Source organism: Calonectris borealis, chromosome 4, assembly GCF_964195595.1.
Source record: "Calonectris borealis chromosome 4, bCalBor7.hap1.2, whole genome shotgun sequence".
NCBI lineage: Eukaryota > Metazoa > Chordata > Aves > Procellariiformes > Procellariidae > Calonectris > Calonectris borealis.
Genome location: NC_134315.1, coordinates 22,682,106 through 22,706,100, shown reverse-complemented (window position 1 = coordinate 22,706,100; position 23,995 = coordinate 22,682,106).

Below are 23,995 nucleotides of genomic sequence, written 5' to 3'. Positions count from 1 at the left end.
AGTATTTTGGAATAACTAAATGACATTCACCTCAGACTCTGGCAGAACTCCTGTGGCTGACTTTTAGACTAGATTTTTCATGCAATATCAGATTTAGTTCTCTTGATTTAAGAAATTGTTTCCATTCCTAAAAAGAAAGTAGGCTTAGGAACTGATAACTTGATTGTTGAGGAAGCAAGATTGATATCCTTCCCTTCACTATGTTTGCATTTTTCACTAAATGAACTTGAAAATAATTTGAATTTTCACTGAAATTTAAGACACATCTATTTTGCTATCCTGTGAATGCAAAATTCTATGATAGAAGACTACATGATGACTTCTTTAGGGTTCTCAAAGAGGTTTCAGGCAGAAAAAGCTAAATTTCCAAGTCTAAGATGCATACCGTAGATTATGCTAGATTACTGTCAGTGAAGAACAAAGCTGATGACAAGTAAATATAGCACTAAGAAAGAGCCAGATTAAAATTTTCGCCTTAGGTATTCTGGATTCAGTGCCTTCTCCTGTTTGACAAGATAATGCATTTAAGGAGGGAAAGTATGGGATTTTTATGACAAAGTGCAACTAAAAGTAATCTCTTTGATAGTTGTTCTGTTGCATGTATTACTATATGCATATGCATGACTCCCGACAATTAGGTATAACATAGTTAATAGAACCATGTTTTTGGCAAAACACATGAGGCGCCATTTATCTTGGGGAGCTCCCCATTACCAGTCTGACAGCTTTATAGTTCTGTTGGGAAATGAAGTATAACATCAGGTTACTAAGCAACTCCACAGCTTTTTTCAAAGTACTTCTTGGAACTCACTTGTTTCTCCTAATTGATTCAGTCCACATCATTTTGAACATAAATGGGACATCATGTTTAGAAATATGCTGCATAACTACTTTTAGCTAACATGTCTTGCTACCTTTGCATATCTAAATCAAGCACTGGCATATAAATGTCATATTGAAAGCAAATTTTTATCTTCTTCCTGAGTTTCATTGACATTTAATATATATATATTATTTTGACAGTTCAAGCTAGTCTCTGAAGTTGTCTGCTGACTGTCAGAAAATAACATGAAAGGCTGAGCAGCAATTTCATTTTTCAAGTTTTAAAAGTTTTAATTAGTCAATCCGACTTACTTCTTTAGTGAATTCATATAATACATCAGAATTAATAGGAGATCTATCTCTGCACGTTGTAATCATGTTGATATTTTCTTGAGTCACTAAATCTTTAAGCAAGATAGCGTCACATACCACCTCTGAATATTAGTGATAAATATGCTGGTATATCACAATTTATGAAGTGTAAACTAGCCTTTTATCATTCCTGGCTTTTCTCCCCGTTATAGTGGTGGTGAAAAATAATGAAACACTATATATATGCTGACTTTGGTGTTCTTTCTTCAAGCTAACCTGTATGTTTCTTTCTTTATATACTTCCTTATTTTTACAAAATTTTAGTACTTTTTAAATGAGTAAATATATACTTACTAGGGAAAAAAATGAGAAACAGACTGGGAATCAACTAACAATATGTGTTATCTCCTGATATTTTAGACTCTCCTTTTGTTAGGGTGCTTATTATTTTGCTGATTGGCCCCTTTTGTGCCTTCTGCCACCCAGTCTTCCATTCCTCCAAAGTTTTTTTTTTTTTTTTACTTTTTTAATCATCATTAATTTATATAAGAGACAGCTTTCCTGCAACTGTGACTGGAAAAAAGAAAGATCATTATATCCTGATGATCACTTAGATCTGTAATTTTTTTACTGTGCTCTATCAATTGTAATACTGTTGGAGGCTTAAATGTAAGATGAGTCATTACTGATTTGATTCAGTAAACTAATATAATCCAAGATTATAGGTTTAAATCATAAATTAAGACATAGAACATATTTTAAAACTGCTGAAATGACATTCTTCCCCTCTCAATAAAGCATATATTACACTTAAGGGAAATGCTTTTTGCTTATATGCAACTGCGACTTATATGTGTTTCTTAGTCTTATAGAAGTCATATATGCATCTTATGTAAATTTATATATGCACTAGATTATGAGATATCCCCTGTAATGGAGTAAACCTTTTTGTATGTCTCTTATATGAATAATTTATTAGGCCACTCTTAGGTTACACTCCAACTTGAGTCACAAGGTTGAGTCACATTGGCTGAATTCCAATTCAGAATGAATCCTCTTCCAGTGCTCTGTTGAGAAAGAAGACTTCACAGTGCCTCTTCTGCTCCTGGGACCGTATATACTTGATCACTAGTCAGGGGACCTCCCATTTTATGGCCTGTGGAACAACCTACTATCTTGCAAACATTCATGATGCCAGAACTATGGTGAGAGAATAACAAGAAGGGATCATATAAGCAAATTTAACAAAGAGTGTGTGAGACTTGTCAGGTTGTATATTGTTGTTATAAAAAGGAAGATGGAGAAGCATCTAAAAAGTCCACTGAAAAACACAACGTAAGAATGAGGTAGGTCTCTGAGGATACAGTGAAAAACATAAACTGTTATGTAGATAGTATATAATATAAGTTCGTATTTTGCATTTATTGTATAATTTTTAAGCATTGTTCTTAGGAAAAAATCCCTATGAAGGTCTGAAGACGGTATGAGTCATACATGGTCTGACATTGCAAAGTCTGTGCAAAACACTCCCAATAATGTCAGGGCATGGAAGACAATTAGCAAGTCAATGTCAATGACCAGAAAGTACTCAGCATGCAAGTATTAAAAGGGATCTTTCAACCCAAAGAAGTGTGTGCAATTTTCACTCATTTGAATTACTATATTTGCTTCAGTAAAATTATTAGAAAATGTATTTATAATACAAAAACCAGAATGCTTTGATATTTAGGAAATCACACAATCCATATGTTCTTACAGGATGAAGGATGTATGTCGTGGTTTAACCTGGCAGGCAGCCAAATACCACGCAGCCGCTCACTCACTCCCCCCACCCCCAGCGGGACGGGGAGAGAATCGGAAGGGTAAGAATGAGAAAAAACTCGTGGGTTGAGATAAAGACAGTTTAATAGAACAGGGAAAAAAAAGGAAAATAATAATGATAATGATAAAATATACAAAATGAGTGATGCACAATGCAATTGCTCACCACCCGCGCTGACCGATAACCAAGTAGCGATCGGTACTTCCTGGATCACGCCTACCCTTCATATACTGAGCATGACGTCACATGGTATGGAATACCCCATTAGCCAGCTGGGCTGGCTGTCCTGATTATGTTCCCTCCCATCTTGTGTACCTAGCTCAGTCAGTAGGCACGGGAGCTGTCCTTGGACTAGGAGGGCACTTAGCAACAACTGAAAACATCAGTGTGTTATCAACATTCTCCTCGTACTAAATCCAAAACACAGCACTAGGAAGAAATTTAACCCTATCCCAGCCGAAACCAGGACAGTATCCACCCCTTATTCCATACCATTTACGTCGTGCTTAGGTCTCACATCTTTTTTAATACATTTCAATTAACCACCACTATCTTTCTTTATATATACACACATATATATATATGCACGCACAGATATCATTCCCTCGGTCTATGGACTATCCCTCTAAAACGTCCACTGAGTTCATTTAGTCCATGACTTTGGGCTCCATCTGTTATAACAGTCTTTCAGGGCCGAAGAGATGGTGTGCGGTGTTGGGCCGTTGCATCCTGAAGCCAGTTCTCATTTCGGTACTGCTGCGCTCGTCCAGTTCTATCATCGTTGCACTTCGCTCGGTTTCATTGGAGTTAGTTCATTCTTCACTAATCTGGGTGATTTTCACTGCTATACCACTGCTATATCATAGAAATAATGACATACAATATCATGTAACAGTTGACATCAAAATTCAGTTCACTGGCTATTTTCACTCAAAATCAAATCCCCTTGAGGTACACACCGGACCTCCCCATCCTTTCGCATCACCCACCAAGTGTACCCAGGTCCTTGAGCAAAAGCAATCCCACGGATGGGTTTTCCCTTGCCAGAGGCAGGAGTAACCCAGACTGTCTTCCCCAGCATATTTCTCATATGCACGACAGGGACTTTATCTCCATCTACAGTACGTAAGAGTCTTGATTGGGCAGGGCCAGCTCGATTGGCAGATCCCCTGGTATTGACTAACCAGGTGGCCTTTGCTAAATGTGTGTCCCAATGTTTGAATGTCCCACCACCCATTGCTCTCAGCGTAGTTTTTAGCAGTCCATTGTATCGTTCGATTTTCCCGGAGGCTGGTGCATGGTAGGGGATGTGATACACCCACTCAATGCCGTGCTCTTTGGCCCAGGTGTCTATGAGGGTGTTTCGGAAGTGAGTCCCGTTGTCTGACTCAATTCTTTCTGGGGTGCCATGTCGCCACAGGACTTGCTTTTCAAGGCCCAGGATGGTGTTCCGGGCAGTGGCATGAGGCACAGGGTATGTTTCCAGCCATCCGGTGGTTGCTTCCACCATGGTGAGCACATAGCGCTTACCGTGTCGGGTTTGTGGGAGCGTGATATAATCAATCTGCCAGGCCTCCCCATATTTATATTTCAACCATCGTCCCCCATACCAAAGAGGCTTTACTCGCTTGGCTTGTTTGATTGCAGCGCACGTTTCACATTCGTGGATAACCTGTGCAATAGCGTCCATGGTCAAGTCCACCCCTCGATCACGAGCCCATCTATATGTTGCATCTCTTCCTTGATGGCCTGACGTGTCATGGGCCCACCGAGCTATAAATAGTTCACCCTTATGTTGCCAGTCCAAATCCACCTGAGCCACTTCAATCTTTGCAGCCTGGTCCACCTGCTCGTTATTTTGATGTTCCTCAGTAGCCCGACTCTTGGGTACGTGAGCATCTACGTGACGTACTTTTACAGTCAGGTTCTCTACCCGGGCAGCAATATCTTGCCACAATGCGGCAGCCCAGATGGGTTTACCTTTGCGCTGCCAGTTGCTCTGCTTCCACTGCTGCAACCACCCCCACAGGGCATTTGCCACCATCCATGAGTCAGTATAGAGATAAAGTACTGGCCATTTTTCTCGTTCAGCAATGTCCAAGGCCAGCTGGATGGCTTTCACCTCTGCAAACTGGCTCGATTCACCTTCTCCTTCAGCAGTTTCTGCAACTTGGCGTATGGGACTCCATACAGCAGCCTTCCATCTCCGATGTTTTCCCACAAGGCGACAGGACCCATCAGTGAACAGAGCATATTGCTTCTCGTTTTCTGGTAGTTTATTATACAGTGGGGCTTCTTCAGCACGTATCACCTCCTCCTCTGTGGATATGTCAAAATCTTTGCCTTCTGGCCAGTTCGTGATCACCTCCAAGATTCCTGGGCGACTGGGGTTTCCTATTCGGGCCCGTTGTGTGATCAGTGCGACCCACTTACTCCACGTAGCATCGGTTGCATGATGTGTAGAGGGGACCCTCCCTTTGAACATCCAGCCCAGCACCGGCAGTCGGGGTGCCAGGAGGAGCTGTGCTTCAGTGCCAACCACTTCCGAAGCAGCTTGAACCCCTTCATATGCTGCCAATATCTCCTTCTCAGTTGGAGTGTAGCGGGCCTCGGATCCTCTGTATCCCCGACTCCAGAACCCTAAGGGTCGACCTCGAGTCTCCCCTGGTGCTTTCTGCCAGAGGCTCCAGGTAGGGCCATTCTCCCCGGCTGCGGTGTAGAGCACATTCTTCACATCTTGTCCTGCCCGGACTGGCCCAAGGGCTACTGCATGAACTATCTCCTGTTTAATTTGTTCAAAGGCTTGTTGTTGCTCAGGGCCCCATTTGAAGTCGTTCTTCTTCCTGGTCACTTGATAGAGAGGGCTTACGATCTGACTGTAATTTGGAATATGCATTCTCCAAAAACCCACAACGCCTAAGAAAGCTTGTGTTTCCTTTTTGTTAGTTGGTGGAGACATGGCTGTTATTTTATTGATCACATCTGTTGGGATCTGACGACGTCCATCTTGCCATTTTATTCCTAAAAACTGGATCTCCTGTGCAGGTCCCTTGACCTTACTTTGTTTTATGGCAAAACCAGATTTCAGAAGGATTTGAATTATTTTCTTCCCTTTCTCAAAAACTTCTTCTGCTGTGTTGCCCCATACAATGATGTCGTCAATGTACTGCAGGTGTTCTGGAGCCTCACCCTGTTCCAGTGCGGTGTGGATCAGTCCATGGCAAATGGTAGGGCTGTGTTTCCACCCCTGGGGCAGTCGGTTCCAGGTGTACTGGACGCCCCTCCAAGTGAAAGCAAACTGTGGCCTGCACTCTGCCGCCAAAGGGATGGAGAAGAAGGCATTAGCAATGTCAATTGTGGCGTACCACTTGGCTGCCTTTGACTCCAGTTCGTATTGAAGTTCTAGCATGTCCGGCACGGCAGCACTCAGTGGCGGCGTGACTTCGTTCAGGCCACGGTAGTCTACTGTTAGTCTCCACTCTCCATTAGACTTTCGCACTGGCCATATGGGACTGTTGAAGGGTGAGCGAGTCTTGCTGATCACTCCTTGGCTCTCCAGTCGACGAATCAGCTCATGGATGGGGATCAGAGAGTCTCGGTTGGTGCGGTATTGCCGCCGGTGCACTGTTGTGGTAGCGATTGGTACCTGTTGTTCTTCAACCCTCAGCAACCCCACAACAGAAGGATCCTGTGAGAGACCGGGCAAGGTGGACAGCCGTTTAATTTCCTCCGTCTCCAGGGCAGCTATACCAAAAGCCCACCGGTACCCTTTTGGGTCCTTAAAATACCCTCTCCTGAGGTAGTCTATGCCAAGGATGCACGGAGCCTCTGGGCCAGTCACAATGGGGTGCTTCTGCCACTCATTCCCGGTCAGGCTCACTTCGGCCTCCAATACAGTTAACTCTTGGGATCCCCCTGTCACTCCAGAAATACAAATGGGTTCTGCCCCTTTATAGCCTGATGGCATCAGGGTGCACTGTGCACCGGTGTCTACGAGAGCCTTATACTCCTGTGGGTCTGATGTGCCAGGCCATCGAATCCACACAGTCCAGTAAACCCGGTTGTCCCTTTCCTCCACCTGGCTGGAGGCAGGGCCCCTCTAGTTCTGGTCATAGTATCCATCTCTCACTTCTTGCAAACGTGAGTCAAGAATTTCTTCATTGCAATTACAATCCAAAGTAAGATCAGCCCTTCTACTCTGTCTGGGGAACTGTTCACTGGAAACTGGACCGTCGTGAGACAGGTTTTTCCTGACAACTGGAGCAGCATTTTTCCTGGGAGAACCCCCTTGTGTGATTGTTTTTCCTTGCAACTCACGTACACGTGCCTCTAGGATGAAGGTAGGTTTTCCATCCCACTGCCTCATGTCCTCTCCGTGGTCACGCAGGTAAAACCACAGGGTGCCCCGTGGTGTGTACTTTCTATATCCTTTCTCTTGAGGAGAAAAACGCTGACTCCTAATGGCTGAGATACTGGTCCGTACAGGTGGAGAATAAGACATATCCTCTTTGAGTTGCTGGACCTCTCGGGATAGTTTCTCTACAGCCGAGACAAGGGAGGAGGAGATAGTTTCTTCGAAATCCCGAAGTCTGCTAACCACCTCATCCACCGTTGGTGCTTCTTCCTCTTTCCAGCACAGTACTGCCAACGAACTGGCATACGATGCTGGTGCGCTCCGTACCAACTTCCGCCACATGGGTCGCGTACACTGGACGTCATCTGGATCTTTGGGTGTTAGGGGGTCATCCAGGTCACTATAAACCACCTCCAGCACACCTAGTTCTCTCAGGTACTGGATACCTCTCTCCATAGTGGCCCATTTGCCTAGGCGATATATAACATCTTCCTTGAAGGGATACCTTTCCTTTACACCTGACAGCAGTCGCCTCCAGAGGCTGAGGACCTGTGTCCCTTTTCCAATTGCTTTGTCAATACCTGCTTCCCTAGCAAGGGATCCCAGCTGTTTGGCCTCCTTCCCCTCTAATTCCAGGCTACTGGCCCCATTGTCCCAGCATCGGAGCAGCCAGGTAACAATATGCTCGCCTGGACGACGGCCGAAATCTTTCCGCATATCTCGCAACTCATTCAGGGATAAGGATCGGGTGGTTTCCGTCTCGTTTATGAGTTCTTCCTCTTCCTCCTCCCCTCCTCGTGATGGCCCTGGTTTTCCATCATCCTTTTCTACACGACCTGACTTCCGCTTCAAAGATTTCTTCTTCTGTACAGGGGCAACGGGTACCAGCGACGGTTGGTCCTCTGGTTCAGCTGTAGTACCCGTCGTGAGGGTTTGGGTAGCTGCAGTGCCTGTTGCGGGGGTTGGGGTAACTGTAGTGACTGTTGCCGGGGTCTGAGTAGCCATAGTGGTTGTTGTGGGGGTTGAAGTAGCCACGGTGCCTGTCGTAGAGGTTTGAGTAGCCACAGTGGTTGCCGTGCGGGTTGAAGGAGCTACAGTGCCTGTCGTGGGGGTTTGAGTAGTCACTGTATCTGTTGCTGGGGTTGATCTCTGGACAGTATTCCTGAATAGTTGTTTAACTCTAAACAAGGCCTGAACCACATTCAGAAGACATAGCAATATGAACATGCTCGTTTGAACATCCCAAGGATATTCAAAATTCTCAGGGAATATTGTAGACGTCTTCATGAAGAGGACAGAAGAAAAAGGAGTTTCTGAAGATATGGAGGGGAAGGTGAACAAGTGGGAGAAAGTGTCCCATCCTGTCTCCCCCCTAAATTCATCCTCTGAGGTGAAGACGTAAAAAGTGTAATTATTAATAGTTTCCAAAAGATAGCTCCTGAAGAACAGGAATGATGGCAGTGCTGAGTACAGGCTCGTGACCAATAATTTTATCATAACATAAAGCCAGGTCACACAGTATAGCAAAGCAATGACCTTAATCCATTTCCCAGAGATGACCAACCCCACATAAAAACTGATAATCAGCAGTATAGACAGCCAGTAAGGTGCTATATACCACAACTGCAAGAACAGATCCAAAAACTCTGAGAGCAAATAAATCAACATTGTGAACATCGAGTACTAAATTGATATAATGAATGCTTACAACAAATTTGTTTTAACCCGTTCGGGTCAGATGTGTCGTTATCTCAACCCTTCGAGCCCCACGTTGGGCGCCAAAAAGGACTGTCGTGGTTTAACCTGGCAGGCAGCCAAATACCACGCAGCCGCTCACTCACTCCCCCCACCCCCAGCGGGACGGGGAGAGAATCGGAAGGGTAAGAGTGAGAAAAAACTCGTGGGTTGAGATAAAGACAGTTTAATAGAACAGGGAAAAAAAAGGAAAATAATAATGATAATGATAAAATATACAAAATGAGTGATGCACAATGCAATTGCTCACCACCCGCGCTGACCGATAACCAAGTAGCGATCGGTACTTCCTGGATCACGCCTACCCTTCATATACTGAGCATGACGTCACATGGTATGGAATACCCCATTAGCCAGCTGGGCTGGCTGTCCTGATTATGTTCCCTCCCATCTTGTGTACCTAGCTCAGTCAGTAGGCACGGGAGCTGTCCTTGGACTAGGAGGGCACTTAGCAACAACTGAAAACATCAGTGTGTTATCAACATTCTCCTCGTACTAAATCCAAAACACAGCACTAGGAAGAAATTTAACCCTATCCCAGCCGAAACCAGGACAATGTAATATGTATAAATTCAGAGGTAAAAAAATATGAAGCATTCTTTAATCCAAGTTATATCTATTATGTTTACTATCATGTAAACATCTATACCAAACAAGACAGATTGCCAAAGCTAAGTATCTCCAGGAACCCCTCAGGATTCTACAGGCCTTTGAACCATTTGGGACTTTTTGTCCTTTTGCATGTTCCTGGCATTTAATGAATCACAAAGGCTTACCATACAACAGGTGCCTTTTAGCCAGATACGCCTTCCTCTCCCCTACAATGAGTCTCTGTCTTTTAAACACATCCTTTTTGGGATGTCAGCTGCCACAGGCTTTTTTGTTTTTTTTTTTTTTCCCCAGACACTTATAGCTATGGCAGTCCAAACAATCAGTGAACAACATTTGTCCAGTTCTGAAAATAACTTTCAGTCCAGCTAGTAAAGAATGAAACACAGGAATAATTCTGTAGAAGGCAGAGTAGATCAAATAGATGGAAGTAACTCATGAAGTGTTCAGTGAAGCTGCAGCTATCCTCTTATGTTTGTAATTCAACAATGTGATATATGGGCTCAGATTAATATTATAGAGATATATGTAACTGCACTTTGCTGGAACTAATCAAGAATGAGGTAATAAGAATGTGGCAAAGAAAAAGATAAGAGGTTAGGAAAGCCTGACCATATTTATACTCCTGCCAAATTTGAAATGTGAACATAGACAAACCATTTTGGATGTAATGGGATGTTAAAAGGTGATAGGGTCCACAAAAATACAGCAACTCAACTCTCAAGTGTGGTGAACAGATTGTCAAAAAAGATCAGTTACTGACAAAATTCGAGAGAAACTGCCTTTGTTTTCTAAGGGTAGGATTCATTACATCTGTAACTTTCCAATGGCTAATGAGAACATAACCGCTAAGATTTTCATCACAATGAACTGCTTGGTTCTACTGAGACATAGGGGAATGGTTAAACTGGGCATTGCACCACTTTTCATTGTTCTAGTAGCAATTCCCAGATATGCTTACTACACTAAGACTTGCATATGTTGTAGTCCTATCCACTTGATATACGTGCAAAGCCTTAGAATCATAGAATCATAGAATCATACAGGTTGGAAAAGACCTCTAAGATCATCGAGTCCAACCGTCAACCCAACACACCATGCCCACTACACCATGTCCCTAAGGGCCTCATCTACACGTCTTTTAAATACTTCCAGGGATGGTGACTCCACCACTTCCCTGGGCGGCCTGTTCCAAGGCCTGACCACTCTTTCAGTAAAGAAATTTCTCCTAATGTTCAATCTAAACCTCCCTTGGTGCAACTTGAGGCCATTTCCTCTCGTCCTATCGCTAGTTACTTGGCAGAAGAGACCAACATCCACCTCGCTACAACCTCCTTCCCGGTAGTTGTAGAACACGATGAGGTCTCCCCTCAGCCTCCTCTTCTCCAGGCTAAACAACCCCAGTTCCCTCAGCCACTCCTCATAAGGCTTGTGCTCCAGGCCCTTCACCAGCTTCGTTGCCCTCCTCTGGACACGCTCCAGCACCTCCATGTCCTTCTTGTAGTGAGGGGCCCAAAACTGAACACAGTATTCGAGGTGTGGCCTCACCAGTGCCGAGTACAGGGGCACGATCACCTCCCTGCCTCTGCTGGCCACACTATTTCTGATACAGGCCAGGATGCCGTTGGCCTTCTTGGCCACCTGAGCACACTGCCGGCTCATGTTCAGCCAGCTGTCAATCACCACCGCCAGGTCATTTTCCTCTGGGCAGCTTTCCAGCCACTCTTCCCCAAGCCTGTAGCGTTGCCTGGGGTTATTGTGGCCGAAGTGCAGGACCCGGCACTTGGCCTTGTTGAACCTCATACAGTTGGCCTCGGCCCATCGATCCAGCCTGTCCAGGTCCCTCTGCAGAGCCTTCCTACCCTCCAGCAGATCAACACTCCCGCCCAACTTGGTGTCGTCTGCAAACTTACTGAGGGAGCACTCGATCCCCTCGTCCAGATCGTTGATAAAGATATTGAACAGGACCGGCCCCAGTACTGAGCCCTGGGGAACACCGCTCGTGACCGGCCGACAACTGGATTTAACTCCGTTCACCACAACTCTCTGGGCTCGGCCGTCCAGCCAGTTTTTTACCCAGCGAAGAGTGTACCTTTCTAGGCCGTGAGCCACCAACTTCTCTAGGAGAATGCTGTGGGAGACAGTGTCAAAGGCTTTACTGAAGTCCAGGTAGACCACATCCACTGCCTTTCCCTCATCCGCTAGGCGGGTCACGTGGTCATAGAAGGAGATCAGGTTGGTCAAGCAGGACCTGCCTTCCATGAACCCGTGCTGGCTGGGCCTGATCCCCTGGTTGTCCCGCACATGGCTCATGAGCACCCTCAAAACGAACCGCTCCATGATCTTCCCCGGCACCGAGGTCAGGCTGACCGGACTGTAGTTCCCCGGATCCTCCTTCCGGCCCTTCTTATACGTCGGTGTCACATTGGCGAGCCTCCAGTTGTCCGGGACTTCCCCAGTTAACCAGGACTGCTGGTAAATGATGGAGAGCGGCTCGGCAAGCTCCTCCGCCAGCTCCCTCAGTACCCTCGGGTGGATCCCATCCGGCCCCATAGACTTGTGAGCGTCCAGGTGGCATAGCAGGTCATGAACTTCATCCTCTTGAATTATGGGGGGTTTATCCTGCTCGTCGTCCTTGTCTTCCAGCTCAGGGGGCTGAGTACCATGAGGATAACCACTCTGACTACTAAAGACTGAGGCAAAGGACGCGTTGAGTACCTCAGCCTTTTCCTCATCCTTGGTGGCAACGTTCCCACCCACATCCAATAGAGGATGGAGATTCTCCTTGGCTCTCCTTTTGTCATTAACATACTTATAAAAGCATTTTTTGTTGTCTCTCACGACAGTGGCCAGGTTGAGTTCTAGCCGGGCTTTTGCCTTTCTAATTTCCTCTCTGCACGACCTAACGCGATCCCTGTACTCTTCCTGAGTTGCCTACCCCTTCTTCCACAAGTGATAAACTCTCCTTTTTTTCCTGAGTCCCAGCCAGAGCTCCCCGTTCAGCCAGGCCGGTCGCCTTCCCCGCCCGTTCTTCTTGTGGCACATGGGGACAGCCCGCTCCTGTGTCTTTAAGACTTCCTTCTTGAAGAACATTCATCCTTCCTGGACCCCTTTGCCCTTCAGGACTGTCTCCCAAGGGACCCTCTCGACCAGTGTCCTGAGCAGGCCAAAATCCACCCGCTGGAAGTCCATGGTAGCGGTTTTGCTGGCCCCCCTCTTTACTTCACCAAGTATCAAGAATTCTACCATTTCATGGTCGCTAAGCCCAAGCCGGCCTCCGACCACCACATCTCCCACCAGCCCTTCTCTGTTCGTGAACAGCAGGTCAAGCGAGGCACCTCCCCTGGTGGAGAGATCCCCTTCTGTTTACAAAGGCCCATTTTTAAAGACTAAACTTGCTAAGACTAAGGCTAACCCAAATTTCTCATTACTATATTAAAACCAAAAAAAGTTAGCCATCATTCTCAATGTTCTAGAAATCCAATATATATAAGTAACACACACACACATATATTTATATATAAAAAATATATATAAGGAACAAACATTTATTGCATGGTTACAGCACTATTGGTTCCAGGAGATGGGCTGTCCACAGATAGTAAAAGGCAAGCTATGAAAACCTGTAAGGTTTCAGGGCATTAAGAATGACGGCAGGTACTTCTCTGACAGCGTGCTCATCCCAGGGCTCTGGTACTCACGTGTCTTGACTTGCACTCCCCTCTCCTTTCTACTCAGTGTATGGGACATACTTTCAGTGAATGCCTTCTTTCTTCCCTGCATGTTTTTACCTCTATTTAATAAGAAGCCCTCTCCCTTTCTCCTTCTTGCTTTCAAATTTTTCTAATCACTGTCTTGCATCTTCTTGATTGCTGGGAAAGGGGGAAAGGTCAAAATCTTTTCTACTACAGGAGAAAAGGAGACCAAAGGTTTGACACTGCCATTTTTTCCTTGAGGCACCATGAAAACTCATGGCTTTTAGTTTTTAGGAATACTTTTCTAACTTACCTGTCAGTATACAATACCACAAAGTTGATACGATATAGTTAGCACTGATGACTGCAGTCCTTCGTGATTCTTAGTCACTGAGGTCTGGGTGATCGGGCTTGAAAGCTGTTTGATGAGAGACATCAAAGCCAAAGTGGGCTTGTCTTCTTTCTTCTCCAGTTTTCCTTGTTTATACCTGATGCTTTTATGCTAGTGGCCTCCCTCCCCAAAGGGGGAGTGGGAGGTGGTGTCTCATCTGCTCCCAATATTGCTTATCTTGTTTTTCTTTTCTCTTGGTAGTCATTCTTCTTCCGTATTCATTAGGATGTCCTGCCTATTTGCAGCACCTTGTGCTTATCTTGTTCTTTGGCAATTTTTTTTTTACTTTTATGCCTTTTGTATGCAATTACACCTCTCTTTCTTTGACATTTGGTGGTCACATTGCTCACTATTCATACAGTAAAACTATGTCTGGCTATACAACTACGTTGTTACAAAGTGCTTATATGCTGTTGTTAATTACACTATTTTGGTACACTTACATTCAGAATCACGACAAGCTAATAATATTGATATCCTGATTAGGACATTTATGGTTTACAGGTGTCTATATTTTGTTCCAATAATGCTCGCCTAACCCAGACAGCTGGAAAACAGAAGAAAAACAAGTTTGAAGCATGTTTGAAACATGGTAGTATTTCATCTGGAGTACATAAACCACAAAGTGATACTATTTCAAGTATTGAAGAACAGACAAAACGACTTGTTTAGCCTTTAGTAGATACTAAACTTGTAGCATGCAGAGGCGATATAACTCGAGATTTCATGCCATTTCATTTAAACATCTGTAATAAAAAGAGGTCAACACCTCCCATACAGTTAAATGCGACTGGTGATACACAGTTCTATATTCATAGAAATTCACTAGTAATATTTTGCTGGGCACAGGAAAAGTGTGTCTTTGGCTTATGACAACTGATAAATGTTTCAAGTAACTATCCTTTGATATAGATATACTGGTGTATTTATAGAAGTAACCAGATTTTTGAGTTCACAAGTATCCAGATAAGCCTCAGGATTGTCCATCTTTTCCTGAGCATCACAGCTTAAGTCAAACCTTCACACTCACTGTCCTAGTTAAACTCCTTCACACAGAAGCTTTCTGAGTCAATATCATAAACTCTTGACCATCAGAAATTCTTGATACAAGGAGAGATGTTAAGGATTATATGCAGCTGGGGTAGAGAGAACAAAAGCAATGTAAGAAGAATAAATTGTCTGGAGGGGCTGGATAATTGGCTGAAGAAGCTGCCACTTTCTACACTTCTCCTTTGGCCTAGAGGAAAGAATTGCACAGCATGATTTCCTCCCTAACCAAGAGAGAAATCAAGCTCCAAAGTGTTTCAAGAAGAAACCAAGCCTCCAAATCAAGAGAAACGAGGCCTCCAAAGTGAGTTGTCAAAATAACCTTCATAGGATATTAGCAGTAAGCATGTCTTCCACTTCATTCTTGGAGTCCACCTGGGGTTATCTTTATACAATTTCTTAACTTAAGTCTGCTTATGTGTTCTTTCTTCTCGTCAGTTCACAGTCATTCAATTTTCTGTTCTCTTTGTTACCTCTGAACCAGTTTCACCTGATTCACAAGGTTGCCTTCCTGGGACATCCTGTATCATCCTGTGTCTGCACTCTTCCATGTCACTTTTTATTCTACAGCTGCAGACAATTCAGTCTGTACAGAATTGCTTCTACTATTATGTCATTCCTATAAACTAAAGCTTAATTAACACAAGGCAGTGGTTATTTAGACACTAGGCAACTGCAACCACAGCTGAAACAAGCAAAAATAAGCTCAGTCCAAGGCAATCCCAGACTAGTCCCGAGATCCCTGCACTGTCAAGTAAATATAAAATCAGTGGTCTTTCACTAGTAATGGAAAAAATGTACTGGGCTGCAGTGGGCTTTCTCTTTAAGGACTACAGAAGGAGACTCCTCCAGCCCATGGAGGAGACCAAGTCAGAGCAGATATCCACACTGCAGCACGTGGAGGACCTCACGCCGGGCAGGTGCATGTGTCCTGAAGGAAACTGCAGCCTGTAGAGAGAAGCCCACACAGGAGCAGGTTTTCTGGCAGGGACTGCAGGCCATGGAGGACCCATGCTAAAACATGTTTATCCTTAAGGACTGCAGCCATGGGAAGAACTCACACTGGAGCACGGGAAAAGTGTAAAGAGAAAGGAGTGGCAGAGATGGACTGACCACTACCGCCATTCCCCATCTCCCATGAGCTGCTGGTGGGGGAGATAGAAGAGTCAGGAGTGAAGTTGAGTTTGGGAAGAAGGGTGGGATGGAGGGCAGGTGTTTTAGATTTTGTCTTTGTTTCTCACCATCCAACTCCATTTTAATGGGCAATAAATTAAATTAATCTTTCTCAAGTTGAGTCTATTTTGTCTGTGACAGTAATTGGTGAGTGATCTCCCTGTCTTTATCTCAACCCACAAACATTTTCACCTTATTTTCTCCTGTCCTGTTGAGGAGGGGAAATGAAAGAATGACTGGGTGGGCATCCAGCAGCTGGCCAAGGTCAAACCTCCACAAATATTAAGCATTATTCAGCAAGCCAAATCTGAAGAGAAAAAATAACAGAAAAAAACCACCTATTACATTCTAGATTTCTATAGCATTTATATTATCTATATAATAAGCCACCGAGGCGAAGGGCTCCGGAGCGGAGGATCGCGCCGGGGGACCCTTCCTGAAGCAGCAAAACCGCGGCAAAAACCGCGAAGGCAAAAAGGCAGGGAGCGAGAGGGTGCTCCAGCCCCCCTCCCCCGAGCCAGAGGAGCGAGCTCCTGACGGGCGGCAGCTCTGACTCAGTGTGGGTGGGGACAGGAGGGACGGCGGCCAAACCCCCTCGGATACAAGAGCAGCCCCCAGGGAGCGCGAGCGACCCGGAGCACGGAGTGTCAGAAGGGCGTGGCGCGGCAGTTCGCGCAGCAGTTCGTGCGAGCAGGGCGCAGCCCTCCTCCAGGCTCCAGAGGCTAGCTCAACTCGTGGTCGTCGCCCTCCCAGAAGAGGACCTGGCCATGGCATCCACTCGGCCAAAAGCCATCGCCAGGAGAAACATGGCGACCCAGACGGAGCCCCTACGCAAACATACATCTGTCCAGGGAGTGCCTGAGCCTGTCACATGTACAGGAGGGCAGCAGAGACGACGCCTGTGTGCGCTGTGACCAGGTGGATGATCTGCTCAGCCTGGTGGCAGAGCTGAAGGAGGAAGTGGAGAGGCTAAGGAGTATCAGGGAGTGTGAGAGGGAGATAGATTGGTGGAGCCACACCCTACCATCCCTGAGGCAAGGGCAGCACACGGAGGCTCCGCAAGAAGCGGAGGAACCCCTGCCCTCTTGCCACCAGGCAGAAGGAGGAGACCCAGGCGATGGAGGGGAATGGACACAGGTCCCTGCTTGGGGTGTCAGGCGAACCCGCGGCCGGCCTTCCTCGCCTCAACCTTCCCAGTTGCCCCTACACAACAGATATGGGGCTCTGGAACTTGAGGGCCAGACGAACGAGGACGCAGATGAAGGCCCATCCAGGCGGTTGCCGGAGGCGAGGCAGCCAGCCCCACAAATAACGACTGCCTCCGCTAAGAGAAAAAGGAGGGTAATTGTCATTGGTGATTCCCTTCTGAGGGAGACAGAGGGCCCAATTTGTCGGCCAGACCCATTCCAGAGGGAAGTCTGCTGCCTCCCTGGGGCCCGGGTGAAGGACATTGCTAGGAAGCTCCCTAGTCTCGTGCAGGCCTCCGATTACTACCCGTTACTGGTTATACAGGCTGGCAGTGAGGAGGTTGCAGAGAGAAGTCCCGAAGCGATCAAAAGGGACTTCAGGGCACTGGGGCGACTGGTGGGAGGATCGGGAGCACAGGTAGTGTTTTCCTCGATCCCTTTAGTGGCAGGGCGGAACACTGAAAGGAACAGGAAAACTCATTGGATCAACACATGGCTTAGGGGCTGGTGCCATCGGCAGAATTTTGGCTTCTTTGACCACAGGGAGGTTTACACGGCACCGGGCCTGCTGGCGACGGACGGAGTTCAGCTGTCCCACAGGGGGAAAAGGATTCTCGCGTATGAGTTGGCGGGGCTCATCGAGAGGGCTTTAAACTGGATTTGAAGGGGGAAGGGGATAAAACCAGGCTCACTAGAGAAGAGCCTAGGGACCGCACGCCAATGTCGGGGGAGAAATCGGCAGCCCAGCTCAAATGCATCTATACCAATGCACGCAGCATGGGCGGCAAACAGGAGGAGCTGGAAGCCATTGTGCAGCGGGGTAGCTATGACTTAGTCGCCATCACGGAAACGTGGTGGGATGAGTCTCACGATTGGAGTGCTGCAATGGATGGCTATAAGCTCTTCAGAAGGGACAGGCGAGGAAGGAGAGGCGGTGGGGTAGCCCTGTATGTTAGGGAGTGCTTTGACTGTCTAGAGCTCAATGGTAGTGATGACGAGGTCGAGTGCTTGTGGGTAGGGATGAGGGGGAAGGCCAACAAGGCAGATATCCTGCTGGGAGTCTGTCACAGACCACCTAGCCAGGATGAGGAGGCAGACGAAATATTCTACAAGAGGCTGGCAGAAGTCTCCCAGTCGCTAGCCCTTGTTCTCGTGGGGGACTTCAACTTTCCGGATGTCTGCTGGAAATACCACACGGCAGAGAGGAAACAGTCGAGGAGGTTCCTGGAGTGTGTGGAAGATAACTTCCTGACGCAGCTGGTAAGCGAGCCCACCAGGGGAGATGCCTCGCTTGACCTGCTGTTCAAAAACAGAGAAGGACTGGTGGGATATGTAGCGGTCGGAGGCCAGCTTGGGCTTAGCGACCATGAAATGGTAGAATTCTCGATTCTTGGTGAAGTAAGGAGGGGGGTCAGCAAAACCGCTTCCATGGACTTCCGGAGGGCAGACTTTGGCCTGCTCAGGACACTGGTCGAGAGGGTCCCTTGGGAGACAGTCCTGAAGGGCAAAGGGGTCCAGGAAGGATGAACGTTCTTCAAGAAGGAAGTCTTAAAGACACAGGAGCGGGCTGTCCCCATGTGCCACAAGAAGAACGGGCGGGGAAGGCGACCGGCCTGGCTGAACGGGGAGCTCTGGCTGGGACTCAGGAAAAAAAAGAGAGTTTATCACTTGTGGAAGAAGGGGCAGGCAACTCAGGAAGAGTACAGGGATCTCGTTAGGTCGTGCAGAGAGGAAATTAGAAAGGCAAAAGCCCGGCTAGAACTCAACCTGGCCACTGTCGTGAGAGACAACAAAAAATGCTTTTATAAGTATGTCAATGACAAAAGGAGAGCCAAGGAGAATCTCCATCCTCTATTGGATGCGGGGGGGTACGTTGCCACCAAGGATGAGGAAAAGGCTGAGGTACTAAATGCCTTCTTTGCCTCAGTCTTTAGTAGTCAGAGTGGTTATCCTCATGGTACTCAGCCCCCTGAGCTGGAAGACAAGGACGACGGGCAGGATAAACCCCCCATAATTCAAGAGGATGAAGTTCATGACCTGCTATGCCACCTGGACGCTCACAAGTCTATGGGGCCGGATGGGATCCACCCGAGGGTACTGAGGGAGCTGGCGGAGGAGCTTGCCGAGCCGCTCTCCATCATTTACCAGCAGTCCTGGTTAACTGGGGAAGTCCCGGACAACTGGAGGCTCGCCAATGTGACACCGACGTATAAGAAGGGCCGGAAGGAGGATCTGAGGCCGGTCAGCCTGACCTCGGTGCCGGGGAAGATCATGGAGCGGTTCGTTTTGAGGGTGCTCACGAGCCACGTGAGGGACAACCAGGGGATCAGGCCCAGCCAGCACGGGTTCATGGAAGGCAGGTCCTGCTTGACCAACCTGATCTCCTTCTATGACCACGTGACCTGCCTAGTGGATGAGAGAAAGGCAGTGGATGTGGTCTACCTGGACTTCAGTAAAGCCTTTGACACTGTCTCCCACAGCATTCTCCTAGAGAAGCTGGCGGCTCACGGCCTAGACAGGTACACTCTTCGCTGGGTAAAAAACTGGCTGGACGGCCGAGCCCAGAGAGTTGTGGTGAACGGAGTTAAATCCAGTTGTCGGCCGGTCACGAGCGGTGTTCCCCAGGGCTCAGTATTGGGGCCGGTCCTGTTCAATATCTTTATCAATGATCTGGATGAGGGGATCGAGTGCTCCCTCAGTAAGTTTGCAGACGACACCAAGTTGGGCGGGAGTGTTGATCTGCTCGAAGGTAGGAAGACTCTGCAGAGGGACCTGGACAGGCTGGATCGATGGGCCGAGGCCAACTGTATGAGGTTCAACAAGGCCAAGTGCCAGGTCCTGCACTTCGGCCACCACAACCCCAGGCAACGCTACAGGCTTGGGGAAGAGTGGCTGGAAAGCTGCCCAGAGGAAAAGGACCTGGCGGTGCTGATTGACAGCCGGCTGAACATGAGCCGGCAGTGTGCTCAGGTGGCCAAGAAGGCCAACGGCATCCTGGCCTGTTTCAGAAATGATGTGGCCAGCAGGAGCAGGGAGGTGATCATGCCCCTGTACTCGGCACTGGTGAGGCCGCACCTCAAATACTGTGTTCAGTTTTGGGCCCCTCACGACATGAAGGACACTGAGGTGCTGGAACATGTCCAGAGGAGGGCAACGAAGCTGGTGAAGGGCCTGGAGCACAAGTCTTATGAGGAGCGGCTGAGTAAACTGGGGTTGTTTAGCCTGGAGAAGAGGAGGCTGAGGGGAGACCTCATCGTGCTCTACAACTACCTGAAAGGAGGTTGTAGTGAGGTGGGTGTTGGTCTCTTCTGCCAAGTAACTAGCGATAGGACAAGAGGAAATGTCCTCAAGTTGTGCCAAGGGAGGTTTGGATTGGACATCAGGAGAAATTTCTTTACTGAAAGAGTGGTCAGGCCTTGGAACAGGCTGCCCAGGGAAGTGGTGGAGTCACCATCCCTGGAAGTATTTAAAAGACGTGTAGATGAGGCCCTTAGGGACATGGTGTAGTGGGCATGGTATGTTGGATTGACGGTTGGACACGGTGATCTTAGAGGTCTTTTCCAACCTTAATGATTCTATGATTCTATGAAAATGTCTTTGGATTCAGAATGCAGTAATATTGAATTCAATGACTATCCATATAAAAATTCCTCAGCTGCATAAGCATTTTCCCTCATCCACAGCAAGAACATTACTAGCATTAAATCCTGATTACCTTTTATGATGAGATGATTGGTGCTGTGGACAAATAAGAACAGTGGATGTTATATATCTTAATTTTGGGAAGGCCTTCCATGTAGTCTTCCATACAGTCCATAAAGTAAGATGGTGAATTATGTCCTGGATAAGTGGACAACAAGATGGGCGGAAAATTGGCTGGACTGTGGTCTGCACCAGGGGTGGAGGGGAGTGTGGTGAAAGAGAGGGAAAGAGAGACGGTGCAGGGTTCTTTCTGGATCTCAATAAGAAAGGCTGTCCTGGTTTCGGCTGGGATAGAGTTAAATTTCTTCCTAGTGCTGTGTTTTGCATTTAATATGAGAAGAATGTTGATAACACACTGATGTTTTCAGTTGTTGCTAAGTAGTCTACTAGTCAAGGACATTCAGCTTCCATGCTCTGGAAGAAGCTGGGAGGGAGCACAGCCAGGACAGCTAGCCCAGCTGGCCAATGGGGTATTCCATACCATGTGATGTCATGCTCAGTATATGAATGGTAGGCATGTTCCAGGAAGCAGCGATCGCTACTTGGTTATCGGTCAGCGCGGGTGGTGAGCAATTGCATTGTGCATCACTCATTTTGTATATTATTATTATTATTGTTGTTGTTGTTGTTATTATTTTTTTTTTTTTTTTTCCCCTTCCTTTTCTGTTCCATTAAACTGTCTTTATCTCAACCCACAAGTTTTTCTTACTCTTACCCTTCTGATTCTCTCCCTGTCCCACTGTGGGGCAGGGAGTGAGCGAGCAGCTGTGTGGTGTTTGGCTGCCTGCCAGGTTAAACCATGACAGTTCTTTTTGGCGCCCAACGTGAGGCATGAAGGGTTGAGATAGTGACACATCTGACCCGAACAGGTTAAAACAAATTGTTATAAGCATTCATTATATCAGTTTAGTAGTTGCTGGTCACAATGTTGGTTTATTTTCTCTCAGAGTTGTTGGATCTATTCTTGGAGTTTTGGTATGTAGCACCTTACTGGCTGTATATACTGCTGATTATCAGTATTTATGTGGGGTTTATCATCTTTGGGAAATTGATTAAGGTCATCGCTTTGCTATACTGTGCGACACTGGCTTATTTTATGATAAAATTATTGGTCAGGAGACTGTACTCAGCACTGCTGTCATTCCTGTTCTTCGGGAGCTATCTTTTGGAAACCATTAATAATTACATTTTTTATCTCTTCTCCTTGGAGAGCCAATTTACGGGGGAGACAGCTTCCTTCACCTTCCTCTTCTCCTCCAGGCTGATTACAATAGCTCGTGAGGATTTTGAATATCCTTGGGATGTTCAAACCAGCATGTTCCTATTACTATGTCTCCTGAATGTATTTCAGGCCTTGTTTAAGGTTAAACAACTATTTAAGAATACCACCCAGAGATCTGCCCCGAGACTGGATAGTTATGAGTGGCGGGATGTGGGGGATAATATGGGCAAGTGCCTAGGACAGTGGTCACCTCCAGTGTTTTGGAACTTCACTCCTAAACAAGTGTAGAATCCTGAAAAATTAGTAAAATATTTGGAAAATGTATGCTGTCACCCTGGCAATTCCAGAGAGACACAGATAACTGCAATGTGCTGGGGTCTTGCCCATGCCTACCGAGCCCTGTTCAGAACCCTCAAGGGGGACAGAAGGTCTCCGGATCTGATGACAAAATGACGGTCACTGCAGCTACTCCAACCCCTGCGACAGGCACTGCGGCTGAACCAGAGGACCAACCCTTGCTGGTATCCGTTGCCCCTGTACAGAAGAAGAAATCTTGTAAGCGGAAGTCAGGTCGTTTAGAAAGGGATGATGGAAAAGCAGGGCCATCACAAGGAGGGGAGGAGGAAGAGGAAGAACTCATAAACTAGACAGAAACCACCCTATCCTGAATCCTGAATGAGTTATGAGATATTCGGAACGATTTCAGCTGTCGTCCAGGCGAGCATATTGTTACCTGACTGCTCCGATGCTGGGATAACAGGGCCAGTAGCCTGGAATTAGAGGGGAAAGAAGCCAAACAGCTGGGATCCCTTGCTAGGGAAGGGGGCATTGACGAAGTGATTGGAAAAGAGGCATAAGCCCTCAGCCTCTGGAGGCGACTACTGTCAAGCGTGAAGGAAACGTATGATGACATCATTGTATGCGGCAACACAGCAGAAGAAGGTTTTGAGAAAGGGAAGAAAATAATTCAAATCCTTCTGAAGGCTGGTTTTGCCATAAAACAAAGTAAGGTCAAGGGACCTGCACAGGAGATCCAGTTTTTAGGAATAAAATGGCAAGATGGATGTCGTCAGATCCCAATGGATGTGATCAACAAAATAACAGCCATGTCTCCACCAACTAGTAAAAAGGAAACATGAGCTTTCTTAGGCATTGTGGATTTCTGGAGAATGCATATTCCAGATTACAGTCAGCTCGTAAGCCCTCTCCATCAAGTGACTCGGATGAAGAACAATTTCAAATAGGGCCCTGAGAGCAACGACAAGCCTTTGAACAAATTAAACGGGAGATAGATCATGCAGTAGCCCTTGGGCCAGTCCGGGCAGGACAAGAGGTAAAGAATGTGCTCTACACCGCAGCCGGGGGAGAATGGCCCTACCTGGAGCCTCTGGCAGAAAGCACCAGGGGAGACTCGAGGTCAACTCTTAGGGTTTTGGAGTCGGGGATACAGAGGAACTGAGGCCCGCTACACTCCAACTGAGAAGGAGATATTGGCAGCATATGAAGGGATTCGAGCTGCTTCGGAAGTGGTTGGTACGGAAGCACAGCTCCTCCTGGCACCCCGACTGCCGGTGTTGGGCTGGACACATCATGCAACCGCTGCTACGTGGAGTAAGTGGGTCACACTGATCACATAATGGGTCCGAATAGGAAACCCCAGTCGCCCAGGAATCTTGGAAGTGATCACGAACTGGCCAGAAGGCAAAGGTTTCGGAATATCCCTGGAGGAGGAGGTGACGTGTCCTGAAGAGGCCCCACTGTATAACAAACTACCAGAAAATGAGAAGCAATATGCCCTGTTCACTGATGGGTCCTGTCGCCTTGTGGGAAAGCACTGGAGGTGAAAAGCTGCTGTATGGAGTCCTATACGCCAGGTTGCAGAAACTGCTGAAGGAGAAGGTGAA